Source organism: Bombus terrestris, chromosome 2, assembly GCF_910591885.1.
Source record: "Bombus terrestris chromosome 2, iyBomTerr1.2, whole genome shotgun sequence".
Lineage (NCBI taxonomy): Eukaryota > Metazoa > Arthropoda > Insecta > Hymenoptera > Apidae > Bombus > Bombus terrestris.
Genome location: NC_063270.1, coordinates 14,188,257 through 14,212,762, shown reverse-complemented (window position 1 = coordinate 14,212,762; position 24,506 = coordinate 14,188,257). Strand labels below are relative to the sequence as shown.

Genomic DNA, 24,506 nt, shown 5'->3' with positions numbered 1-24,506 from the left:
GATATTTTATACGCTTTTGTTTGTTACATACATTCTGTACATTTTTATATCTCTGAATCTTCATACAAGTGCGGAAAAGTCAGCAGTCTGGCGATCAGAAATTTCTAGCAAAAAAATTAAACGTCTTACTTTCGCTACGTCACTTACTCGAATCAGTAGAATTACTTCCGTTACTGGTCAGCCATGTTCGCGGCGCAAGTAACATTGAAATACGTCGACGTGGCATTCTCGCATTAAAAATAGACGAAACGCGGCGCGTCAATGAATATTCCATCGATTCCACGTCGATCACGAGGCTCATTATTCACGGCTAACCTCGCGACTAGATAAAAAGAGATGACGCGGACGAGCCTCGTCACGATATTCAAATTGCTGCGACGTTTCTCAAGCATTCTGGCGTTTCTTGATTACGCGACGTTTGTCATTTCCGAGATAAGAATAACGAGACGTTTGGCTTCCAAGACATTTTCGTGCCCTGAACGCGGAACAAAAGGAAGACGATCGGGTATCGGCTAACGTTTTCCTTTTCGTTGCAAATGACAGTCTTAGCTAACGACGAGTATGAAACTTATATTGGAGAAATAAACATGAAAATTATTTGGAATAAAACGCGTAATGCAGTAAAAAAATTATACAAAAATCGTTCAGATTCTTAAAAATACACTATTGCAAATCTACAATTTTCACGAAAAGTTGCAAATTGGATCTTTTGATTATTCCGATAGCTTTCTTCCTGGCGATTAAGAATTATACAAATTTTCAGACTGAATTTTCCAATTTTGCACCGCGTATGTTACATGTAAGGAGTTTCTTGAGGGAAACCAGTATCATTTTATTACACATTGTAAATTTATAAAATTTCTATGAAAGATCATGAACTGGTGGTCATTTTGTCCACTCCGGTAGTTCCAATGTTAAAAGTGTGGTTGTTTTTCTTCTGCTTCAGAAGTTACCTATTCATTCGCGATTCTGAAAGCATCGTCGATTTTCTAGAAGTAAATGGTTGGTTCACTCTCGGTGAATCCTTTGAACCCGCTGTATCTCTTCGCTTGGTTAAACACCATGTTGATCGAAAGTCGTAAAGAAGCTTGTAAACTGTGGGGGAAAAGTGTAACGCTCGATTTAAGAAGAGACTTCGGTGAATGCAGGACTGTTTAATAGGAATAGATAGAATATCTATGGTGCATATCTGTGGTGCACGGATAATTTGCAACGAGAAATCGACGCCGTAGCGATCGTTAATTTGGTTTGGTAATCGCTACATTCCGAAGAAGCGACGTACGAGCTTCTCAGGTATAAATTAACGTTGAGAGGATAGGTCAGATGGGATCGAAGTCTTTAACGATGACAGTGGATTCCTTAGTTAATACAAAATGAGAGAAGGAACTTTCTAGCGTTTATACATCCCGAACGTAATCATTTTTTTACTTGAAGATTCTCCGTTTCTCGACGTGCCGTTTCCGTCACAAATAAACGATACCATATTGACATATGTGAGGAAATCTAACTGAACAACTGTTTCTACAACTGTTTCGATTATTAGTCTCGTAACTATAAAAATACCTGCATAAAGAAATGGCCTGGTTTCCGAATCGATACATTGTCGTTTCAATAAAAATATTCGTTAACACCTCGCTGATAACTATTGACAACCCAAAGAGATTCTTGCAATATAAACCCCAGTTCAATGCAAACGAGGAGAAAGCTTCCATCGAAAGCCGTGCTAACTACTATGCGCAACGAGTTCTATAACGTTTACAATGTTTATTCATTCTTCCATGCCGCTTCAACAACGCCTCTTCCCTGTCACGCTAAATCTCCGTCTTCTGCTAACCTTCTTGACCCAATGCACTCCAACGAAACAAGCAAAAAATAAACTAAACCCTGCTCTATAATTACTCACGATCACTGACATTTCCATCGTGCAGTATCGCGATTAACAGGCAATTAAGCGCGTTTTCATAAAGCATAGCCTCCGCGTCCCGTCACAATGGACGGGTCCTAGGATCGCACTGTAACATCCAACTAGTTATCTCTCGATAATTTCGTCCCACACAAGCAACGCATCGGTCCGTGAATACCGTAAATCATCCGTAATGCGCGAATCGCCCATAACCAAGTCCAATTGCTCTCGGCTCATCGATGACCCCGCAAACGAGAACGGAAGCGGCAACACATTTTTTCCCCCCTCTGGAATGGCCTTTTGCCTTCCTTCACCCCGTTGGTAGGGTAGAAATGCAATTTATAAGCCGAGAATCATGGTGAACGTCCGGCACGGTGGTTTCACGAACATCGATTATTCTATTATATATCTTCTAACCCCGAGAAATTTGCCAAGCAATTTCCGGGCTAATTATTTTCCCCGCTGAGAAGATCACCGCGTGATAATCTCCGCCAAACGGAATCGCCATGACGAGGGTTTCTTCGACGAATTATCGCGAGGCGTGAGCGTCGATGCGTGGAAATCTGAAATCATCCATGAACTAGGGACCAACTGTAAATAACTGACTCGGAGAATCTGGTTCACGGCTCCAAGTCTGGTTCCATAGTGGTTCGCGGTCCTACGTCGAAGATGTGTTTTCGTGAGGATCATGCGTCACGCAAAGGCAAACGTCACGCGTTGCGAACGCGGTAATTAACTTTACGATCGTGTGGTATAGGGTATGGTATATTGTAACACTTTTAAGAATAATGATAGGAGTAATGATTCCTGGTGTTGTTAATTTTTTCTGTCTTTCTTCTATAATTATACTTTTTTATTTTGGTACCTGGTTATTTAGCGTTATGCAGTTAGTTATGTTTAATTCTAGCTCGGCTAAAACTTCGACAAGAAGCTTGAAGAAAAGGCATGTGAGTAGTACTGTTATTATAGTGTCTACATGTTTATATTTTTGCCATTATTAATAGTAGTTTTCCGTGGATTGGAAAAAGCGACTGGTAAATTTCAATAATTTAATGCTATTTCATCCAACTATCGTATGACTCTAAATGATATTCCATAGAAAAATCATATTTGTATTTTCCATTACATTTCACTATAAAGAAGAACAAAGTGTCCAGTTATTTCGTACACAGATGAAGAAAACAAATTTGATGGTATACTAAAAAATTATACAACCGCATAGTCGTTGCATTAAGGACAATTATGTCTTTCCAACTCGAGTCGTGGTTTTGCGCTTCGTCATGATATAGATCAAAATCAGAGGTGAAAAACAATCGGTCAGGAGTTTGCACAAACAATGAAACAAACAGACGGGTCTTCTGCAGAAACTTTAGCAACGAGTCTCTCCTTCTTCGATGTTAATGACCATGAAAGTCATGACGGGGAACGTGAAAAAAAAGTGGTATCGCCTGGAATGGAAGAACTCGGGGAAAATGCAGTCGCGCTCGCGAGCATCCATACAGGGGCGAGAAGCTAAGAAACTCGGCAACGAACTCTTTGAGGATTGAAAAGGCAACGCTTCGAGAAGCTGACCTCGTTTTTCATTCAGCCGGCAAAACCTGCGGGCGATTTTCCGGTGACGTAGAAATCTTTGCCGAACGGTTTGCCGAGAGCGTCCTGGAAAGCAAGGAAAACACACGGAGGAAATCGAGCACGGAACAGACGACACGTTTTTTATCACAGACTTTCTACCAGATGAGACGGAAAAGAAATAAGGAACGCGGGTACCACCCACTATATTTTAGAAACAATGATAGTTGATGATATTTGAAGGTTTCAACAGGAAAACTTATAATTATTCGTTTATAATTATTCGAACGACACACTTTCTTTTACTTTAGCTTATTTTTCAATAACAGTCAATATCTTACTTCGTTAAAAGTACCTGCATGTTTCTAGTAATTACAAACGCAAAAAATATGACATTCATTTCGAAAGGTTTTAATTCCAGTATTAAATGTTCCTTCTTTCTTTCATTTTTTTCAATAATTCTCTTTTCACCAATAAATCTCAGTTACCATTTAATATCATGTTTCCTCATATCTTGGTATCTCCGGATTAAGTTCAATTACATCTGGGTCACTATTTAATCTATGAACTACATTTCCCGCATACAATAAAACCTTCATCACGTGTTGCGCTACAACTCGGGTTTCTCGTGCGAAAGAAAAACAATTAAAGTATTCCGAGGAAAAATAGTCGTAATCCTTCTGAAATAAAAATTGAGATTTTATTATATCGTATATTAGAAGTAGGGAAAGCTATTAGACTGTAATGTAATAAAAAACCGATCAATGTCATATCTTTCCGATAGAGGAGCATTTATGAACAGCCATGGAGAATTTATGATCAGTTAATAATCTTGAAACGATTATAAATTTTCATTCTAGAAAGCATAAATCACAACCTGCCAATGCAAATTCTACGATCCTCGAACAACTGAACTAATCAAGAACGTGCATATTATAACTTTCTCTTAAGATAAAAACAATAATCGTAGGACATTAAATCTCGTACCTCTTAAAATTTAAGTATTAACGAAGAGGCATTCATATTGTAAGAAAGGAACATATTAAACCTTGAGTTTTGTACAACGAGAAGAAGTTCACGAAAGCCCAAATACTAAAAATTTTACTTTTTACGACACTGTACTTAATCGCCTTTCTCGCGAACTCTTCAATTATCAGAAATATAATCTTTGGTGAAGTGGTCCGGTGTGAAATCATGCCACTTACATCAGACGATTTTATGTGGCGTCGTTGCGAACTGAACGTCTCCGTTTCGCTCCGTTACAGTAGTCTGTCTCGACTGAACACGACTACATACTGCTCGTATGGAAACTGGTTGGTTGATGGAGGTAGCCGATGATCTTGCGACGATATCGCGTGATTACGCAACCGATTTTTCTCGAAACGAAACATATCTGTTCGCATCGCGGCGGTGTTTTCTACGCCTCGAACTGGTCGCCAGGCCCCGATATTCCCGACGACGATTTCTTGTGGCCGGTTGGCCTTGCAATGCCACGTGCAATGCAAAGCGTCTCTGGCATTAGAACTGTGCCCACCTGCGTGCACCGCCGATGGCATCCGGCCTTTGTGGCCGACTATCCACGCGGTCGAGAAAACGCTCAATCGGCGTTCCTTTTATCCTCGACCTCTCAGCAGCGGATTATTATCGATTTCTGATTAATTCTTGTCGATTGGAACCGGTTTCGCCAAGAAAAAATTCTTTCTTCGCTAATACGCTATATGGAGTCACTGGATTAGGCAACAATAATCGTGCAATAATCTTATAAGTAGATAAACATACGTTATTTCCTTATTGCTACGGCGCCTTTCAATAATTCTGAGTAGTCCGTGATTATATCATAATTCTCGAACAACTATTTAATGACTCATACCTCAGTCTTTCTATTCCAATGATAATGTATGTACACTTAAAGATTTCACAAGCAGAATACATTCTTGCTGCGTGTCATTGTATAGTCAATTGGCAGCGTGTTACTGTGCATCCTAATATCCTATTCTTGGAACCGATCTTTACTTGCAAAAATCTCTTAACATGCTCGTCGCCCAACTACATCTATCGCTAGACTGCAAATGTCTAGGCAACATCATATTCTTATGAACGTGAAGTAAAAAAAAAAAAAATGGATTTTAGATATACTCGTTCTACGAAGTAGATATGATAACTTTTACTATATCCGTATATTTTTACACTTTTCAATCTCCCACGAATACATAAACGTTTACGGTCTACTTATCGCATCTGAACATCACGGCGAAGAAACATAATAAGTAGATATATTATTGGAAGCAGATTTAGAAACTCCAAAATTATTGGACAATTTAAAATTCTCCGTGAGTAAAAGACAGTGGATATCCGTAACTTAATACGTTTAAGTCACGAAGATGGAATACAGTATCTAGTTTCTACGTCTCCATAGATGAAAACGAAAAAAGGAGCGTATGAATAACGTGAACAGATCGACTAACTAAAACAAATCGTTTTCACTGATCGATGACCGGTATACATCGTCTACTTTTATTTATCTCGTGAAATTCGTCTCGTGAGAGATGCTAATGGTCCTGCGGAAATTCTCTGGAACCGTGACAAAAGGCCATCAAGGTAATTACCGGGGAAGCCGACGAAAAATAGGAGGACGCCACTGGGGCCGTTTTAAGTGTGAACTTCGCGAGATCTATCGGCAAGTTCGTAAAAGAGCCATTAGGAAGTTTCAACCCGGAGGCTGCCTACCAACTTCCCTGCATCCTTAATCGCCGTTTTCACGGATCGCCGATATTACGCCATTTAAAATTCTAATCCGCGACTGTTTTCGTTCTGTTGTTGTTGCGAGACGATCGCGTGCAAATGGTCCCCCGCCCTAAAGTTCGCAAGAACGCGAATCGAGACGAATATCTTGAAAGAGAACGGTTTAGTTGGCCTTCGCTGTTCCAGAAAGGCCTTCGTACTTAGGTTGTTCGCCATAACAATTTCATTTCACGTGGTAAGTTCCGGTAGATACGCTTTTAGTAACGGCAACATAAAATGGAAAGTTACGAGAGTTAAGAATTCCGTGATTACGAGATTGAATGAGTTCTTCATAAAGCTTCTAAATGGTATATCTTGATGCTAAAAATATTGCCATAACAGTATGCTATTGGTTTGTTACGAAACTTCGTAGATTCATCAGCTGTTTCTGAAAGCTTTGTATCTTTCGATTCATGTAAAAGATCTTCTGCCCAACTAACAAGAAGATGGCAAGAACTGAGAAATCTCGAACGAGTTGGCTGTATGTGAATTCGATGTTTTAGATCGACGGTAATCCAGTCGCAAAAATGTGCGTGCATGGCCCTTTGTTTACGAGAAACTAATCGAGAAATTATGTACTACGATGAATAAAAATAATCAGAGATTTACGAAAAAAAAAAAAAAAAAATTATAAAAACTTAATATTAGAAGCAACAGAACATTAATATTATGAAAGAATTTACAAAGTAAGATATAAAAGATATTGATTAGTTTCTCGAACACAAAGAGGGCCGTGCACTCAAATCCTCTTGGGATTGTTTTATCATAAACCGAAAGCATCGAATGCACACACAGCCAACTCGTTCGAGATGTCGCAGTTCTTACCATCTCCTTATAAGGATATTAAAATATTCCCTCCCAGTTGCCAAGTAATATTAAAACTGGAAAATCAATAAAAATGGACTCAGCGTGTTTTGAACAATGGAGACGATACGATTGACGTTCATGTAACTATAAATATATTCAACAATGCTCTCTCCTTTTTCTCCCTGTATCTCGCTGCAAATTCGACCAACGACCGCAGACGCGTAAAACTCGTTGATTCACGTGAAAGTGCAATCAGCCCCAATTTGTCCGGGCGGATCGTTGCGTGGCGCATGGACGCCGTTAATTATTCCGCGCGTGCCAGTTACAAATGCATGAAACGTAGGGAACGTTTCCTGACGCGGGGCTTGGCGCGGTTGAATTTCACCTTTCAAAGCAGCACCCGTTCGCATCGAAGGACGAAAATTGTCGATCCCGGTCTGTCGTTTGCGTAATCCTCCGCTTTTTTCGCGAGTCAGCCTCTTGTGCAACAGCCTATTAAAACCGAACTGCACGACGTCTATGGTGGCGTCGCGTTGTCGCGATAGTGACACGAGGCTTCGGGTGCCGGCGCAGGTAGCATTTGGGTGAATCGATTCTCGAATTGCGTAGGCAATTGTACTCGAGTCCGTACGTAGAACGTCGCATCACGATCTTAGATAGCGATCGTATGAATAGAGCAGTCATTCTGATTAATGAGCAGCTGTCATTTGTAACTGCAATCGTCATATACAATAGTTGCTTTGATAGGCGAAGAATTAACATCGTTTCGATACAAGACCAGTTACAACGGAACGGTTCTTGCGATTAATTCGAATAGAAGCGATTCATTAATTCAAATGGACCAATACGATTGCAACGTCGATTCCTTTGAACTAGAGTGACTAATGCGCTTACCCGTGCATCGAGGATTGCGGAATTATCCTTTGATCGCGTATTTTTTTTCATTTTTGTAATTCTATAACGGTAGTCAATTTTTATATCAACCAGCCGACAAATAGAATTTCCCCGCATTTTACTCGGTTCGAAAGAGCTTTAGCCAGAACGCTTTAACTCTTGGTTAAGATTAATCTCTTCCTATTGTTGGTCCAGTAAAACCCGGTGAATTTTTAAATGCTGCTCCAACGGCTCTCCGACGATCAAAAACCGTTCTTCTAATAAATATCCACGTGCAACACGGACAATTAGTTTAGTTATTTAGTTATTTACTTATTTAGTTATTACAGAATCGACATAGAATTAGAATATTAGAATTAACATAGAATTAATATACTATAATAGTTAATTATTATAGGATTAGTTAATCCTCGGAATAATATATAAATAAATAAATTTAATACATATAAATTGAATAGAAAGATCCGACCGAATTAAAGCAACGAATAACAGTCAGTTATTTCGTATCAGTAATATTTTGTTCGACAAGAAAGCATCTCGAAGTATCATTTTCAGTTATATATATTCGTATTCAATATTTTCTATTCATATTCGTACATCATTATCGCATTTAACAAGAAATTAATAAATATAAACCTGCAGAATAGGACAATGAACAGGAAAAAACGTAAAACAGAAGGAGCCTAGTTAGCAACGTACGATTATTCAACTACAGATAATTCGATAGATCTCTAACCCGTCATGCATCGAGCATGCGATCTCGAAACTGTCTGTTACCGCGTTTAGACGGCACTCCGGTGAAACGTTTTACATAACTGAAAGTCGAAGCGCCTTCCCGTCACTATCACCGATCAACAATTCTCTTTTACGGCTGTTGCGAGACGCTTCTTTTTGCTCTAGTTCTCTGCGCATCGATCTCCGTCATCATTTTACTTCCCAATATCGAAAAAAGAAAATCGTTCAGCATGTTGAGCATCTTGTGACGTCTATATGTTCGAACCTGAGTACCACGGAACGCTCCAATCTATGTAGTAAAATTATTAATTATTATAGTATAGTAGGAACAGTAGCGTACCTCTTATTTTAAGAATATCATTTGTTTATTTGTGTCGTCTATAATTTTTTCGTCGATAACATTCGTATTACTTGAATTATGATCGAATTATGATTGGATTGATTTGATTTGACGATTTGATTAATTTTAACGATGATTGAATTATGGTCAATGTATTAAGAAGATTCTCTTTACATTCGTCCTTTATTAAATTAAGAATTTCCAGTGATAATTCCCAGAAAAGAAAATCAAATAAAATAGCAGGCAAAGCATGGTACGTACATCGATTTACCTTACGTTGAATCTTTAGAAAATAAAACGCAGATTTGTGTCAAGTGATTTCGTCGACGATGTAGATTTTTATTAATATTCATGTATACAAGGATTACCGAAAGGACCATCCTGTTTATAACCTAATTAGGTATTCCGTTTTCAATTTGTTCATTCCGCTTCTAGGTAACGTTAAAAAGGTTCTTCCATTCTACTGATCGATCACAACGCGTTCCTGGTACAGACAGCCTCCGCAGTAATATAATTCTCATTTAATCCTAATTTATTTCTAATTGTTGTAAATGTTGCTAAACAACCGCGTTGTAAATTACGAAAGCTGAAACCCACTTTGCATGTCCTCGAGTAGAAATTGAAAACGCAAAACCTCGACAACGAAAACAGCGTAGAACAAATGACACAGTATCGCGAATGCAACATAGAGCATACAACGACCGCTGTAGAAACGTTTCACAAACCGCCGAATAATGCTACGAGAGCAGTTACACGCTGCTCATTATGTATAAACGTGACAGTAATGGCTCGTAAGAATTACTGGACCGGTATGCGAGCCTGGAAGCCTTTTGTTTGCCAAGCGACTCCTCTGCCGAACGGGCTATGCAGTCGTATGCGGATTCTCTAATCCTAACGTCAACGTGATTGTCATTTACATAGCGCACGAGTCAAGCTGTGGTAAGTCAATGAAAATGACGAGAAAAAAGTGCAAACTTGGCGAGATTCTCGATTAATCGCGTTCTACCATCGCAGTTTCGCTGTCCTGGATTTTCATCGCTGAAGAAGTTTATTTAATAGTACGATATCTTTTTAATGGAATATATAAATATCGATACAGTAGCGGTAAAAGTCGAAGAACCAGTTCTGGAATCGGTGGAAAACGTGAATACAGCTCTCCAAATAAAGAATGTCGTCCTCACGAGTTCGGAACGCGACAAAGTGAAAACGACCCGTGCTGATCAGACGCGCGAGCTCGCTGCTCCAAGTAGAATGAGCACGATCGGTAACTTCATGGCGAGATTCCACGGAAAAAGTAAGTTTGTTTAAATTTTTGTATTTCAGCTGATGCGTAATATAAATATAAAAAGACTACATAGATAAATTAGTCAGATTGTTCCCTAAAAAATTACAGTTTATTAAGATTTCTTTTAAAATTCGAAAATCAACGATTGCGTATTTTCCGCTCAATCTTTATTACGATAAAAGATAATTTGAAATTCTGAACTGTGATTAGTCAAAATGTATGAAAACTATAAGAATAGGTTACACATTCTGATCCATTTGCCCGAGCAGCGATGCATCAACGCAAGCGTGTCGCTGAAAAAGACGTCGCGGATGAGAAGGAGTTTGCCAATTCGAAGGATATCGAGTTCGCAGCTGTCGGTTTCTCACGACTATGCCATAACGATCTTGCATCTCAGATACTCGAGTTCTCTGCAATTCTTGTCTGTACGCTAGTTAGTAGCCCGCGGTTCACACGAAAAAATTCCACGTTTCTAATAACAATGACGAAAATTCACGTAACTAATTCAGGCGATCAGAAACAGACGATAGGAACAGAGAATCTCGATGAAAGTGAGGTTGAAGTTTCTGGGAAAAACGCGTCTCGCATTTAAAAATCCTCTAACAGCCTAGAAATTACAAGAAACGTTTTTTCACGATGAAACCGGACTGTAGTCTTTCATTCAAGAATCGTCGATTAAAACATTCGCCGTTACTAAAAAGCGCGACTATCAACGCGTAGAATTCCATTTTTTATTTTTTCTCCATCAGAGATGCCTCTGCTTTATGTAGTAATGTTTGTTTCAATGCGTTGTCTACGGTTTTGCCATTTTATCGAAATCTGCACACCCTTCCAAAATTCTGAACTTCAAAATAGGATAAAATCAAATGCATAATAAAATCATTAAAAAATGTCACTTATGATACAATAGGTTAATTAAAATTTGTGTAATTTAAAATTGACAATCTACACCAAATACCGAAGTTTCGTTAAAAATAAGGTTTGTAAACGGAGATATTTAAAAAGCGAAATGCAATAGTTATATCAGCATTACATAAACAATTCGATTGACGCATGCAACATATGCGTCAGTAGTATACGAATACGTTAGTCAGGCGCAAACGCCAGAAGAATAGTTTAGCTCGTCATGGGGCGCGATGATTGCATGTTAATCCACCAGACTATTTGTGTATATCGGAAGAATTGAATGCACGACTCTTTCGAAACAGATCTATCTCCAACGGAGGCTGAATACCCGGAATCGGATTAAGTTAACGTTGAGTGACAATCTCGGGTAATAGCTGCGAAGGAAATTGAGTAACTATGCAAATTTCCGTTCTCCTTCTCCCTCTGCTTCTTTCCCTCCTCGTAGAAAAGCTTGCGCGGATTCCGTAGGTCAGTTAAATCGTAATAACCACGAACCAACAGGTAGAGCGGAAACTTGGTAAGGTCGCAATTAGATTTCTACTCGATCAACTCTGTAGCAGCAGGAGGTCATAAGCTAGATTTTTTATATATATTATGCGATATAGCAGGGCAGAGAATATTGCGATAATAATCTTTTTATTACTCTGGAGTCGTGAGTATCACGAGAAATCATAAGTCATATCAGTAACTTTCTCGCGGCGCCAAATAGAGAAGCTCCATTTTTTTTCGCTTATCATTTTGTAGTTTCAATTTTTCATAATTTCTATCCGATTTAAGTTTTTTTTTCCCCAAGTAAAAGCATATTGATCTTAAATGATCATAGGATACATTAATTTTAGTTGTAATCCATCAACAAAGCTAGGTGATGTAGCACCCTGTTATTATATTAAAAAAAAACCAAGGGATCATGTGAAAAGCAAATGATCAAAACCGAATCTTCATCAATTGCTTACTATCTTTCATCCTAACCATTGACACCTGAAATCCTACATTGAACTCATTCACGCTGAAAGATTTCAAGTTCCTACACTTCAATCTTCAGTTAGTGCGAATTTTTCAAAGCAAGAGACAAAGCAAACAAAGATTTTACGTAAAAGTGAATCCAAATTTCTATACTGCTACCTTTGCAATATTAATTTTCCATAACAAAGATCGATATACCTCTAAGTCCTATGCTAAACTTATTTACACAAAAAAATTTCTAATTTCCATACCCCCATCTTTGCACTGTAAATCTTCCGTAACAAATGAAAATTAAGCAACGTATCTATGAACTCCGCGCTAAACTAATTTATACAAGATTTCCCGTCACTCATCTCGACCATCCATTTCAATCTCTTGTTCATTCTCCTCGCCTCTGGTTAATTCAAATAAACCAAATATTCGATTCAGCGACCCTCAAATCGCTACAGAGTCAGAAACGCGAGCTTTTACCTTCGGCAAAGGGATAATCTTGTCAGTCACCCTTCGACGTCTTCCCCACGAAATGTCCAATCGCAGGGACAAAAATTCCGTCGCGGCGACGCGCCGCGTTGGTCGCGGATACGCGCGGCGCGTAAAAGGTTCGTTAACGGGAGAAACGCGACGGGGTTGTCGTCGAGTGCGTATTATGCAGGCTTTTTCGGTGGCTGACGTACGCCAGGTAGACCGTTAACTCTCGCCGCGGCGCGGCTGGTAATTTAAAAGCGCACGCCAAGCGAGCTTTCGAGATTTTAACGCGACTCGACCTCGCGGTTCTGATTAATTTCGGATCGATGCCGCTTTGCGACTCGACGCTGTTACGTAACTGCTTTCAGCGCCGGTTTCTCGATTGTTGACCACCTTGCAGGCGTGAAATGTTCTTTGCCACCCTGTATTACGTTCAAAAGTAATTAATTCATACTACAAATTAGTTTACGCTACAATAAATAAAGAATCTCCTTTTTTTTTTCTTAGCATTTGAAACGTGAAGATTTCTCTTCGTTTTTATTTACACAAATATCGTATTGTACCGTATTGTCGATTTTGTCGACACAAATATTGCACTCTACTTTAGATGTGTGCTTTCCCGTTTCTAGAAATATTGTATCAGGTCTGTAAGTATGAAACCGGAATTTGCCTATAGATGGTCCTAACTGATAATGTAGTTATCACTAAACTGCGTCATTGATGCCAAAAGTCTTTGTTGACATCTCACAAGCATTTTCGACTCAGAACAATACAAATTTCATACAACAGCATATATTGTAATAGTGTTGAACATGTCGAATTTTGTGCTTGGAAACTACGATTTGCGGACAGCATTGATTTTCTGTTACCATTTGAAGAAAACTGCTGCAGAATCGCATCGAATGCTCGTCGAAGCTTACGGTGAGCATGCTCTTGGTAAATCATAGTGCTTTGAGTGGTTTAAAAAATTCAGAAGTGGCAATTTTGACGTGAGGAACGAAGAACGTGGAAGACCACCGAAAAAATTTCAAGACAGCAATTGCAAGCATTGTTGGATGAGGATGACGCTCAAACGCAACAACAACTCGCTGATCAATTAAACGTGACACGAGCAGCCGTCTCCATACGTTTGAAAGCCATGAGAAAGATCCAGAAGGTGGAAAAATGGGTTCCACATGAACTGAATGAACTGAATGAAAGACAGCAGGAAAAAGCAAGGAAAATCTACCTGGTAGATACGAGTACGCTATCGTACAGCTGAGGTAAAACAGGTTGATTTTGAGAAATAAAAGGTTCTTACGCACATTTTTGCAGAGAAGGTAAAAGGATACTGTAGGATATGTTAGAAGGAAGTAATTGATTCTAAAAGCTTGCTCATTGTAGCATAAGTTCGTTGCAGCATATATTAAAATTTAGAATACAAATGATTCCATTTCGTTTTCTAAATTTTTTTAATTTCAATACTAGAATGTGTGATCGACGTTTAATTTCTTCGAAGGCGTGTGATTAATCTCGATGGAGTTAAACAGTTTGGCTTATGCATGACTTATGTATGTATTTAAGTATAATCTGTTTCAAGCCCATGGATTAACTTAAAGTTGGGATAAGTAAAGTTACCTAGTACCAAACGTTTAAATATGAGAACTTCAATGTTAAATGAGAAACACAAAAGTCAGCTTATATTGTACTGCACTGTATCGTATTATAGATACATTATATTGCTGTCCCAATTAATTAGAATTCACCTATACAAACACGCGTTTAAGATCATATAACGAAATAATTAAAAAGAGGTATATTTCTATCGTTTTTTCATGCTTCCTGTTGCGTTTGTTTATTGTAATATATTATGATGGCACTCTTATTGTTTCGTGATTCGTTTTGAAGAGCAGAGCAAATATCTTTCAATTAACACACACGCGACAGTTCGACCCACATACGTAATACAGTACGCTACATATGCATCTGAACAAATAGAATTATTTTCAAGCAAGGAACATAAAATACTCCACTTTATCATGTATAATAAAAATGTAACAAGCCTCTCCGTGAATTTGTCGCAATGAAAACTCGCGTGTAATCAATAACGCTTATTGAAAGCGAGACTAGTGTCAGTTCCAAAGGTTTCGGCAGGCCGCGTAAAATGCAATAGCAGAGCAAAGCGTGGCTTAACTGTTATTAAACATTATACAGATTACTGTATTTTACCAGTAGTGATCATATATTCGATGTACTGAAAACGCGAAAAGTATGCCGGCCAACAGCGCACCGACAGAACACGATTACTCGGGCCAACATCACTTTCGCGTCATGTTGGACGCATTTGATCGACCGCAAGCGATGGAATTTCGAAATGATATTTACGCGAGGAAAATACTAATATATCTAATTGCTAAATACTAATGTATGTAATATATGTAATTGCATGTTGTTCCTTATTATGCACCAAAAACATTTATGATATTATATTTCGTGGAAAAGTTATTTACAACCAACGAGTTCCTAGGGTAAAAGGCTAATTACTGTAGAAAATTTGTACGAGTGTATGAGCCGCCCAGAAGTCATGTTGATTGATTCCATAAATTGCAAAGTAAACAGAAATGTATTGAACGTTACAATTGCTAAAGAACTTCTACGAGATTTACACTTATTTATGTCAACAAATGAACTTATGGAAATAAATTATTAATCACGTATACAGATAACGAAACTGAGAGTGGAAACTAGAAACTAGAAAGTGGAGCTGACCAGTTCGGCTTCTGAGAAACTACACGAAACTTTGTGAATTTCATTATCACTATAATCAAATGAGACTACCGTGCCTACGTTGGTAAAGTTTGAAACCAATGCAAAAATGTATATAAAAATTACGCTTTTACATTTATTACAAACATACGCTTGGTAAAAGATTAATACACTAGATATAATTAGTGCTGAAGATGATCTCGTTAAATATCGTAGCTTACTACAATATGTTCTGCACGTATCTAGTAATTGACCGCTCAAATGCCATCATCATCTCTGTGAAATATAGAAGTACGCTAAACATGTCGTAACATCTATGTACATTTCCAAATTTCTTTTAAACTTTATCAACGTAATCATGATAATCGGATCTCATTACTGTATTAATGAAATTTCAAACTGTCTTCTGTAACACACGTAATTATATTCGTAAAGAAAAGTTTTCCACGAGCGTCCAACAATTTTCGTTAGCTACTGTATGCATATTCGTTGGATATTAAATTCAGTTTGTTCTATCGATCCATCGTGCGTTCCTAATTGTGCTCTGTCTTTTCCCTTTTTCGTCAGGAAAATCATGAAACAAAAACAGAAAGAGGTCGACAAAAAATGTATACTCTTGATATATCCGTACGGCTTCAATGAAATCGCGAACAGATACGATATTGGGCCGAACTTTCCGCATGAAAAATGTACCGCGAAACGTGGAACAGGCCGAGTTTTAACAGTCACCGAGCTATTCGTTGTATTTCCGGAGTTCTCATTGTTCGACTACTCGAGGAACCGGCTGGCCGTGCAACCAGTAATCCGTCAGATGTTTCTACCACGCGAAAACTGCGAATTCGATGTGTATTATTTCCTCTACTCTTTTCGGCTGCTCGTTCCCCAAACGTTTCCTCCGATATTTTTGTTCCGAGTCGGCGAGCATGAAACGGTTAAATGTTGTACTTTCCGCGTTCGCCGAATTCTACCAATACTACGGCGAAAATTTAACGTAAGGATATTTATTCGAGAATGGCGAAAGTTTTTTGATAGGGAAGGTAAACTTTCAAAGTTTCTGAAGAAAACTGTGTCGCGACACGCTGCTCTGTTACACGGTGAACAACCTAGGGACCAAGTTCCGCCATCTTCATTATTCCCTGCACAAACGAAAAGTTTTCCGAGCGTAAAATACCGCCTCGTTTGAAGAAAAACTGTCTTATACTCGTTTCTACTAATTTTTAGTTAAACCATCGTATTCGGATTTTCCTTCGCATAAGAACAGAAATTAATATCAATCGGTGCTTGTTATTCTAACAGAAGAATTAAAAACGGATATCCATTGCAAGCGGATTATTTCTTAACAAAGCAATGATGCTATGATGAAAAAAGATAATATAACAAAATCACGAAATGATATTTAAAACACATAAATTGTATTTGATTAATCGTTCTACGGAAAATGCTATTTCTATCTCCTCTGGTATAATACCCAAAACTATGTGTTTTGTGCTTTGTAATACCGTAAATATCCAACAACTTCTACATTTGTATTTTCAACATTAATTACTTATTAATTACGCAACTACATTGTATTACGACATTAAATTAAATTAAACCTCTTACAAAGTTCTAAATAGATAATTTATAGAATAAATATTCCTCCTTTACTATCCTTTACTCTCTTTAATATCACAACGCCTTTTCATCTAAAACGATATAAAAACTTGTGGCATAAAAAACATAAATTTCAAAGTAGCTTCCTTCTCATCCTTCCGTTTACTAGCATCCTACACAAACCAGATAACATATCGGGGCGAGGAAGTGGGTGAACTTTTGGAGAAGCAAGGCGGCCACGATCCGATCATAGTTCCCTTCCGTGTATCTCGAGTAGAAGGTCAAAAAAGAAATCGGAAGCCGTTGCGGCGATGCACGGGATCCGCCTAATTGCGTTAAACTCCGTAACCAGCGGAGCCGTTTCTAAGTAGCTGCAGGCGTTTTAAGGTTTTCTCGACGTCTTCGTCTTCCATCTCCGGACGTTTCAATCGACGTTCTCGATATTTCGAACCTTTACGCTGGCAACTATGCATCTTGGTACCCATTTCCATTTATTTCTTTTTTTTTTTTTAGTCAATTCTTCAATTTTTCAGTTTTTCACTTAACAGTTTTCTTCGTTGAACGCGTCGCTGGATCGCTGCGAATCCTCGTTTCTTGAATACTTTCGTGTCGTCTATGTTATTACAGCTTTAACTATATTTCTGAGTTTGTTTCGAGTAATTTAGCGTTAAACTCCTACGATCGGATCTTCTCAAAGTATTTAATTATTGTAGATACCTATATAAGGCACATAATAGATACATATTTAACGAATGGGCACGTAGATAATTTTTCAATGAAAGCCATTTATTTACGGCATTACAATAGCTACGTGTCCACAGAACGATTATTGCAGATTGTGTAATTGCATTTGAAAGGAGTAGAGAGTCGAAGAGTTGAGAGTTTCCGTAGCAGAACGAAAATATATACGGGAGACAGTGCGATAATTGACTTTGTTATTGAACTAAGTTGTAGTTCCTTACTGAATATTCTGGGGTTTATTAACGTAATGGATAATTGAGTATTTAAGCACTTTTGCGATCTCTGCGAAATATATACTTATAGTAACTGTCTTGTAATTTCACGCTTTGCCAGTATAATTAAACGTTCGACGATGAAATTTCTAAACGTCACATATACCACGCACGATACATTCGTAAAAAAAAGAACGTTTGCAAATGTTTGAATACTTTCGTGATTGTACGTAAGAGTTACGTACTGCTTTCAAGGAACGAAGAACACGTACAACGATTAATCAGATTTGCATGAATTCTTATATTCTGACGTATTCTTTTTTATTTAGACGTGACGAAGGTTTACACATTCCATTATCGTCACGCTCAATTTGCTTCGTCGCGTCGCGATATCACGCATGCTTAAGATATATACAGCCGAGTTCCCATCAGACTCGCCCCGTTTCCTCGACGTAATCAACCGCGTCGATTTCCGTGTAATTCACAAGACGTCCACTCCATCAACGTTCCCAGCGAACGACCGTGTCTTACAATCGATGTTGAAGTCGGAATTCTGTGAACAACGCCTTCATTTAGAAACGTGCCAACTAAAAGCCTTTCTTGGGGCGGTAATTAGAGAAATTTCAATGAATATTCCAATACCACGTTGCGAACAGTTTCTTGTAAATGTCAAGTTCCACGTGTTTTGCTTTGTCAGAAATTAATATTGCTGCGAGGTAAACAAGTCTTTGCTTCGATTAACCGGTTAATTGAATCGGTTTTCAGCAGGAAAATGGCCATTGAATTAAAAGTTGGTAAAAACGAATCAATCTTAGCTGGGTTTATCGCTGTCCTTTTTACGTGTAAACATGCTGTACTTTATACTTAGCCTGTTGTCGTCCATCGCCACAGGCGAAGGAATTTTACAGAGCTGAACTTCGATATATTTTATAATTAACAGAACGGTGACTCTTTCTCTGTCGGTATAAATTAAATGACTGATAGATAAAAAGGAAAGAAATGAAATAAAAGAAGGACAAGTAAGATAAATGATTCGTGTTATTGCACGTAAACAATGATCTATACAAGATACGAAACTCGATGTGCAATGATTAAGAGAAACGAAATGGCACGTGAAAGCATGGAGAATTCCTAAATATAGAAATTATGATTAAAAAATTAAAAATCTAAACAAAGAGTTAACTCGTCCCGTTTATGAGATTTTGTCAAACGATAATTGGAATCTTTGAACGAATGCTTCCACATTTTTCTTACGACTTTCTAGCATATAAAAAAAAAAAAAAAAAAAGAAAAAAGAAAGCGGACACGTCTTACGAGGGTAGTGTCTTGTCTCGCGAGAGACAAAAACGAGTTGATCGACTCGAAGCTCCCTGCTTTTTGACTCGTATCCCTGACCGCGCTTTCGACTGGCAAGGTTATTTTTATGGACGAATTTATATCGACGGGTTTTCGATCTACGAGATACGTAAAACGTTGGTTTCTGATTCGTTTTGCGCTGGATCTCGGCTACGTGACCGGACTGGATGATTTATAGTGCGATTCAATTATGCCTTTCAGTTTATATGGCAGAAGTAACGATATATTCTTCGAAAAAGTTGATCTTTTTGAACACTGACTTAATTTTCGTTATATAATGATTAAACTAAATTAATTAAAATAAAACGCGCGTCTTTTTTTATATTTGACAATGTTTCTAGATGGTATGAAACTTAAAGGACAGATGATCTTACTTAAACTTATACATAGTTATTTATCTATTGGTTGATATCGTAACTTCGTAGATTTTAGAATAGAAAACACATAATCGTACAAGTGTCGTTACGAATTAAATAATTTATACCTGTATAGACTCAACAGTGAAAAAATAGAATAATATGACTTCTATCGAGGAGAAATTACAAACCAACGATTATTAGAGATAATTATCAAATTCGACAACTCTCCTCATCTTCAAAATTAATAGAACTTTAATGCGATCTTTGCTCTATAATTCAGCGACCTTTACTCGACGATACCTGTATCTAAAGACATTGAAATTTACCTCAGCATTAGAATTCCCTAAAGAACCCCAACGAAGGACCTTACAGCCCGTTAACGGACGCCTAATGATGCCCAAAGTATCGAAATGTCTCTGGTCAAAATGTAGGTCAACAAAATGAGGAGTTTTTCCTCTTCGCACAAAGCTACGTTCTTCGAGGAAAAAATTCGTTAAAATTCCTTCAACCGGACACCAATCGAGCTTCGAACTGAAGCTTCTAACGGAATTTTCGATAGCTTGTTGTCGATCAACGATCGAACAGGAAACACCGATACAATCGATAATCGTTATAAAGTAGAATTGATTAGTTTGGCGTCTGGATAATTCAAATAATAATACGTTTGTGAAACTATTTTATATGTAAAAAACGAGATGAATAGAATCGAACATTCCAGCTGAGATTCAAAGTTTCTTGTCTACTTCTTATAGACATAATATCAAACGCGATATGTGTTATCCCATTGAAAGAGAGAAATTTATTTTATTAATCGTTCTCGGATGCTTTTTTTTTTTTAGCGAAAGCAGCGTTTGCTCGAAAATTTCATTACTTGTCAGGAATGTACAATTGTATCGCAAATATTTGTGTTACTTTATATTTTTGTAAATATTGGTATAAAAAATGAAACTTTGACGAAGAATAATTTTATCTCCTAAAAACTATCACAGGTACCCCATTTACTATATTTGTTGCATATTATGTGCATTCTTTTTAGTCATTTTTGCACCTTTAATTTTCCAACGAGTGCATAAAAATTCGCGATTTATACCATACGTAATAAAAATATTACGAACTTCTCCGATAATCTAACATTAACAACGATCATAATGTCGATCGACAACCAAGAAAGGGAAATTAGTTGTATTTTATCGCTGCTCGCTCTTTATACTTTGCAACAGCGTGCAAGCGTGTGCCTCGTTGTCGCGAAAATTAACTACGCGAGGTGACAAAGGTTGAAATTGCTTTACGTTAGAGCGGGATTTCGTGGTGAAAGTTTGCCACTGGCGGGAGGTTACAAGGGGGTGGATTTTGGAATACAAATTATAAGCAAGCACAGTTTTCGAGACAAACTACGATTTGCGAGGTAAACACTCGCCGGAGTTTCGCGGATCTTCGAATATTAACTAAATTGTAAGGTAACCAAGAGGCGTTCGTGCAAATACAAATAGCTACGTAGGTTAATTTCTGCGGAATTACATGCGCAACAGTTAATCGTAATAAATTTCAGAAAATTATCCAGCTGCTATCATTAATTCTGTAACATTACGCCTGTACATAATCCTGTTAATACCGCGTGTACTAAGAAATTTCTCAAGTATAAATCATCGACTTCCATAAATTGAAAAAAGAAGCTTCCTAAAATAATTATCTTTTTTACTTACACATACTCATAACATTTTTCTTTCACATTTTTTATCATATTGCTATTTTTCAATTTTTTCATTCATCAGGTTAATCGATGTTACTTCTGAATAGTTTAAATAACGAAGAACTGTCCACTTCTTAAAAAATAGGCTGAAACAAGTCTTCTTGAAGGTCTTCCGAAACAAAAATGGGTGAAGAACACAGTGTAGCGTTCTGCTATGGTTTTAGGATTAAACGAAGTTTCACCTTTCCCACCAAAAACCTGTAACTGTACCTCAAAGGATAAATGGTGGAAAAATGCGAAAGAAGTTTCGAATTCACCGACATACTCGCGCGATTCCCCAACACATTCTCGTTAATTCGGCACGTGACGACCCGACAGAAATCAATTTCGTAGAAAATCACCGATTCAGCCGGAGTCCCGCTTTGATCGACGCAACAAGAAGAAATCAGAAGTCCCGGTAGTATCGAATCTGTAGGAAAGTTGAATCGCGACACGACCTTCCATAATATCACTTTTTCCGCATGTACGCATAATCGATCTTATTTTCTCTCGCCAGTATGAAAGGTTGCCCCACAAAATTGGGATGGAATTTATATTTGGAATCCATCGAACCGGCTGACTGCAACGGTTCGTACCACGCGACCAGAATCATTTTCTTCCTTGACGTTCTAGGCGTTTCGGGATATTCTCGGGATAGTTAATTTCGTTGACATTTAACGTTAAAGATAGCGCTAAGATCATTTTCCATCGCTAACGAACCGACAAGAAGCACGATTTTCATCGACGAGTATAATTATTGAGAAATTTCTTACTTCAGGGGAAAGGTAGGCGTTGTTTCGTCTTTTGTTTAAAATGTACAACAACAGGTTGCTGTTCGGCGATTGTTTGTCAAGCGTAAGCTTAACCTTGGACATTTGTGGCAGCTAAAAACGCTATGACGAACATTCGCGCGATCGCTTGGAAGCAACACAAGTACATTAGGAACATAGAATAATTTTAACCAATTACAGGAACAAAGAATTACGGATCTTTTACAAAGCAAATACTTGGTATTACGCGTGTTAACACATAAATTAGACGCGACATTAAGAGTTTAAGAGGAATATCAGAAAAGAAAGAACTGTGCTATCTCGTGCGTTAAATAGATAAGAATGCAGAAGGTAAAGTTAGATCGCAGTGTGGGTGGCAATCATTTAGAACGATTACTCAGACACAAAGAATTCTAACGTTTATCCAGCATGATTGGCTTGGTCGCCTCGAGTATTCATCGAGTCGAGTCGTTTTACGAGTCAGAATTTTCATTCTAACTGCAACCAGCTGCGAATCCAGGCTCGTCGCTGTTTCTTAGAGCAATCGACGGGTGTAGTCACTGAACCGTCAACGACTGGGATTCAAATTTTACAAGAGCAGAACAAGGCGACGAAACGGCTCCATTAACTACGTTGTAATCGATACACGATTGGTTTCAAAGGAAGGTCAGGATCAGACAAACCAGATACACAATTAATAACTTTATCTTTGATCGAAGGGAATCGGAAAGAAGCGAGAAAGAGCGAGAGAGGAAACTGACAGCCGGCGAGTATCGACGATGAGTGGTATCGGTGAAAAAGAACAAGAAAACAGTTCCACTGGAACAGAATCGCTGCGGTTTAAATGTCTTGGAGCGCGCATTGGATTACGACGATCGTTCTTACGACTTCGACAGCCTACTATCGCGTTACCAACTTCTGAGAAGGTGGACAGCAGGCCGAAGCGTACCCGCCTTTTTTTCTCCCGACCTTCTCTCCTTGAAAGCTCGGCGAGCCTGCAATTTCCTTTACGACACAGTAATGAGCAAATTGTACCGCCGTAAAACCAACTGCAAAGAGCCAGCTACGGGAAAAAAACTACGTTTATATACGCAACTCCTAATCCGTGTAAGATTTTTTCAAGCGCGTTTATTTTCTCGAAAACTTTTACCAACCACCCACGCCTAACCTATTTAAAGCAGAACGGTGAAATTCACGACGAATACACGAACAAGATTAAATTATTTGCTCGTTGGATCGATCTATTGGAATCTTGTTTCTATCAAACGCTTCGAGCTCTTTCGGTATCATGGTCGTACATGAGCAGACCATACACGGTAGAAACAGACACAGGTACGTCATTATTTGTAATACTTTTATTTATTGTTATTATTCTCTTAAGGCGTAAAATCGGAATATTTTTCTGTTCATCAGTTTTAAGGAGGAAATTGAATTTTGCAGGGATGTTTGTAATATAAATGATCTGTACACGCTTTATGAGTACAAATGTATTACAGGAACAAAAGTTTTTTAAACATCGGATCGTACTTTTGATAGATTTCAATTAACTTCTCTTCAATGTCTTCCCTTTCGTTGTTACTCGATCACACAACCTGCTACAATATCGAAGGCTCCTAAATTTCGATCTCGTCGATAAATAAATAATTATCACGCTACGTAAAACAATTTAACGGCGATATGATATACGAACTACCGAATCAAATACATAAAAATATTAGAAGATGCCCACCTGATCAGAAAGCTAGAAAAATGTATCAAATGTCCAGCTGGACAAATTGTAAAGTTAAATTAAATAAATAAATAAATAAATAAAAAAGAAACCTAATCATAGCTTATTAACTAAAACTCGCTCTTCGAATATTTGCATTTCTAAAATGCCCTTGCCTCTGAAACTTAACCAAACGTCCTCGCGTAATCAAATGTCCAGCTGGACAAATTGTAAAGTTAAATTAAATAAATAAATAAATAAAAAAGAAACCTAATCATAGCTTATTAACTAAAACTCGCTCTTCGAATATTTGCATTTCTAAAATGCCCTTGCCTCTGAAACTTAACCAAACGTCCTCGCGTAATCAAATGTCCAGCTGGACAAATTGTAAAGTTAAATTGAATAAATAAATAAATAAAAAAGAAACCTAGTCATAGCTTATTAACTAAAACTCGCTCTTCGAATATTTGCATTTCTAAAATGCCCTTGCCTCTGAAACTTAACAAACGTCCTCGCGTAATCAAATGTCCAGCTGGACAAATTGTAAAGTTAAATTAAATAAATAAATAAATAAAAAAGAAACCTAATCATAGCTTATTAACTAAAACTCGCTCTTCGAATATTTGCATTTCTAAAATGCCCTTG

General features: G+C 37.9%; 1 protein-coding gene and 2 long non-coding RNA genes across 17 annotated transcripts in view; 1 reads left to right on the top strand and 2 right to left on the bottom strand.

The window, feature by feature from the left end:
- Positions 1 to 24,506, bottom strand: part of LOC100648046 (MAP7 domain-containing protein 1) — a 197,327-nt gene that overhangs the window by 90,002 nt on the left and 82,819 nt on the right. The window lies entirely within an intron of this gene.
- LOC110119984 lies at positions 1,428 to 5,979 on the bottom strand. 2 transcript variants are annotated; one of them, XR_002308506.2, is made up of 3 exons: positions 4,460 to 5,979; positions 3,961 to 4,152; positions 1,428 to 3,559 (listed from the first exon to the last, which is right to left on the bottom strand). It is a non-coding gene; the product is annotated as an uncharacterized LOC110119984 (long non-coding RNA). The 2 variants fall into 2 exon arrangements; XR_007227726.1 differs by lacking the exon at positions 1,428 to 3,559 and having other exon boundaries at positions 3,769 to 4,152.
- LOC125387170 lies at positions 20,500 to 23,973 on the top strand. Its single transcript, XR_007227725.1, has 2 exons — positions 20,500 to 23,485; positions 23,594 to 23,973. It is a non-coding gene; the product is annotated as an uncharacterized LOC125387170 (long non-coding RNA).